Here is a 4,533-nt window from a genome sequence, read left to right on the forward strand (position 1 = left end):
TAGTTATCATTTTTTTAATATAATTTAATCGCGACCAACAGTATTTGCATAGTGCAATGAGTTGGTCTAGGGTTTCGGTTTAAGTTAAAAGACATTTAAAAAACAAGAATATTTGTTACTGTATGATAGATAGACCTATCAAATTTAGTTTGCTTTCAGCTACATCATGTCAAATCTGCATTTAAGTAAATCTGTCTTGCTGATAGTTGGAAGAACTGGAAACGGCAACAGCGCCACTGGGAATTACATTGCAGAAAAGAACATTTTAAAGTAAAAGGAGGCTTTGGGGAATCAGAAGTGAATGAATGTAAAACAGAAATCATTGAATACCAGGGTCAAAAGGTTACAATAGTAGACGGTGTCAGCATCTATGATACAGACTATGAAGACACGACACGCATAAAGAAAAATGTACAAGAATGTTTAGAGAAGTGTGGTCATTATGTTACAGCCATTATAATAGTTCTAAAATATGGATGTCGCTTTACCAACCAAGAGAGACAAGCAATAGATTTAATAAAAACATTTGTCAAAGTATCAATTAAAAACGGTGGAATTATCGCATTCACGTACGGTGATAACTATGACGAGGACATAAGCTTTCAATGCTGGCTTAGAGAACAAAAAGGTTTAATAAAAAATTTGTTGGAGTCAATTACAGATGTGTTTTGTTTGATAATAAACACGACCAAGACCCACAGAAAGTTAAACAATTATTTGACTATGTAGAGGCGATTAGAGGCGATAAATACAAAGACGAAAAACATAAGAGACATGATGAAGGAAGTTTTATAGAAATATTTGAATTCTTTGTTGAGAGGAAAATGAACGAACGAGTGGGGAAACATGTGTATGCTAATTGCGGAGAATGTAGTAACACAGTTCAAGCAGAAAAACTTGACACTGGAAGTGGAAGTGTCGAAAACATTGAAGAAAAAGCTGAAGAAAATATTCGAGACAATTATGAGATTACAATCATTGAAAAAATGGAAAAAGTAGTGGGGGAAAAGGTGGAAGAAATGATAGCAAAACTATTTAACGAAAAAATTCTCGAGCGAAAAATCAGAGACATAATGGAGAAAATAAATAAAGAAAATAGTAGAGACAATTTTGAAAATGTCGAGCGAAATTCGGAAAATAGATGGAAAATCTCTAAGCAAAATATGGATGGTTCAGGTGGAAAGGGAAATAGAGGTGGCTCAGTACAAAAAGATAATGATAGCCAAGAAAAAAACAAAAGTTTACAAAAAACTCAAACGGATCAACAAAAAAGCTCATGCTTGATATCTTAGTAAGCTTAAATGAAGAACTTATTTCTCCGGGGGGGGGGGGGGGTGCACTTGAAATTTTCGGGGGGGGGGGGGAGCGAAAAGGATGCCTGGAAGAAACATCGATCTAAAACGTTTATCCTTTTTCAATATATCAATATAAATGATGGTTTATCTAACTTTTACATTATAATTTTTTCACCAATTTATTTTTTTGTGACTATACAGCAGCTGTCAAACTCGTTTGCAAAAAATGTTCTAAACAATCAATTTTATTTCTGCAAGGAAATAACTTTAAAATTACTGACTGATCTTACAAAGATTTTACATTAATATAAATAATTATCAATATTTTTTATCATGATTCATACATAATATTCAAGATGTTGCTTTTTTTTCGAACTTAATACAAAACATAAAGCATTTCTCTATTTGTTCTTTTCGAACTTAGTACACTAAGTAGCTAATGGTGATGTTAGTGATTAGCATCTGTACTGCATAGATAGTGGCGTAGCTAATAGTGCGGGGATGCCGCCCTTAGTGCCTACACGACAGGGGGGGGGGATTGCACTATAGAGGAGAAATTCAAAAGTTCACTTTTGTATCGCTTCCTTTCGAAGCTTTGAAATTATGATATTATTGTCAATTAGTTAACAATTAGGCCTACTTGTAAATTCGATTTCATGAAATTATATTATTTTTCGTTTTAAAATGTATTAAAATTTCCATTTGATAAAGACGTATACAATATACAAATCAATTTGCAATGACAATTTATATTTCATGGATTCTTTTATTTCTTTTAAATACAAACAAAGAAAACATTATCACCATGACTCCTTGTCCTTTCGTTATTTCACATATATCATGTATGACAATTTATAACAACAGCTAAGTATAGGCATATAAGCATGAATAAAAAACAAATATATTCATTATAAATTGTGATTTCTTTTTTAATTTGGCTCATTCTGATACAATAAAAGTAATATCAAAATGTTAATTTTGAATATTATGTGCATTTACTTGAAAAATGTTTGTCTCGAGTGCTTAATTTATATACACGATAACTGTAGAGATGATATTTTTTCTGTTTCTTTTCAACAAATTTACAACATTTATTACGTATAATATGTTTGAATGGTCAGACATTAAGTGAATCTACCTAGGTCCAAGCCGTGCATCTAGTATCAGTCCGGTCGACTGGCCGATGTAGATATCTGTAGCACACGTGTGCCTCAGTAACTAAAGACCCAGTTGACCAAATGGACAATGTAGATATCTGTAGCACAAGTGTGCCTCAGTAACTAAAGACCCAGTTGACCAAATGGACAATGTTGATATCTGTAGCACAAGTGTGCCTCAGTAACTAAAGACCCAGTTGACCAAATGGACAATGTAGATATCTGTAGCACAAGTGTGCCTCAGTAACTAAAGACCCAGTTGACCAAATGGACAATGTAGATATCCGTAGCACAGGTGTGCCTCAGTAACTAAAGACCCAGTTGACCAAAGTTCTTGACCGCCAGCCTTCAAGGAACCAGATATTTCAGCCAACATTTAACTGTCTCTCCAGGAAAAGTGAGCGAGTTTAGACAATAATTTTTGTTAATGCAATTAGTTAAATTTACTTCCAGTTGTTTACATTGACATGAACCCAAATGAAATTAACTCTTCTTTAATGCGAGCTGATACAAATGTTTAATATAGTCCTTACATAAAATTTCTTGAAATACTTGCTCCATTGAAAGGAAGTCAAAATTGGTTGACTCAGAGTTCAGCCTGCCTTCCTTTTTGAAATTACTTTAGTCTTTGTTCAACCATAAACAAACTACAATGCAGCAGCTGTTAAGTTATGGAGCTGTCTCTCCTAGAAGAGTTGCTGTCCCAGCTATAAAGCCTCATCATGGGTCATGGGCGAACAAAACTATGGCACTTACAATTTTAAGTAGATAATGTACGCGTACACTTAACAATACAGCTTCCACATTTGTTTTCACAAATCCAAGAATACATTTGTACTTTCTCGTATACAGAGTATAGAGAAAGTATTGTAATCGTGCACAAAGAACACATGAAATTTCAACTGTTTTCATTCGTTTTACACTTCAGTACTTCATCATATACAGAGTCTACGGAACTTATTTTAATCGGGCAAAAATAATAAATGTAGATTTATCAAAATTTGAGCGCTCTATGTGTAATCGAGTCGGAAAAACTGGGCTTTGCAATTCTGTCCGTATGTCTGTGTGTGTATGTGTGTGTGTGTGTCTGTAAACATGATAACTTGAGTACCGTTATAGCTAGGTGATGAAATTGCATATATAAGTATAGTATCAAATTTGTAGTTCTTTATCAACTTATCAGCGATTTCCTATAACCGGAAGTGGGACTTATTCCACTTTTAGTTTTTTAAAAGCCTACATCTTGAGTACTGTTTCAGATAGATAAACGAAATTTCACATATACATAAAAGATCTAATTTGATTTTCTGCCTTCTGTCAAATTTTGAGTAATTTCCGTTGACCGGAAGTAGTAATTGACGCTATTTCCGATTTCTCAAAAAACGAAAATGAATTTATAAAGTACTAATAATATTCCGCACTATTAAACACACATTGTTTACCATTCTTCACTTGGTGCGCATTTTTTTCTCTACGAGATTCTATTCTATTTTTAAAAACTAAAGTAATTAAAATGGATAAAAAAAATTCATAAAAAACGTTTTAATAACAAGCTTTTATGTAATAATGCACTAAAAAGGAGAAAATAAGGTATACCTTTACTTATATTTAGGAAGAGACCCAGCTTTTCTTTATAGTTATTTCAATAGTAGTGAATAATTTATTTTCTCCTTTTTAGTGCATTATTACATAAAAGCTTGTTGAATATTTTTTTTGTACTTTACATGTTTTTGTTTACAATAGAGTTACATGACTAAATCCAATGAACGTGATGGCGCAGCTATTGCCGTGATGACACGTGTGGATAGAACTACCTACTAATTCGGTCCAAATTTTAATTAATTCATAAAAAATTAATTAGGCGACCAATTAAGTCAAATTGAATGTCACGATGCATTGTCTTCGTGTCTTGACCCACGTATCAAGTACGAACCGTATCTGTCAGTTATAAGTGTCTGCGATTTCGCTCGGGCATTTCCATCTAGACAGACTGTCGACAGAGGAAGTGAGTTAAATAAAAGCTTGTAAAAATCATGTCTATATCATGCGTTGCCATCCCCTGTAGTTTTATAGAAGAATAT

The sequence above is a fragment of the Physella acuta genome, unplaced genomic scaffold, assembly GCF_028476545.2.
Source record: "Physella acuta isolate Inbredline_101_S28 unplaced genomic scaffold, ASM2847654v3 ptg000852l, whole genome shotgun sequence".
Classification (NCBI taxonomy): domain Eukaryota; kingdom Metazoa; phylum Mollusca; class Gastropoda; family Physidae; genus Physella; species Physella acuta.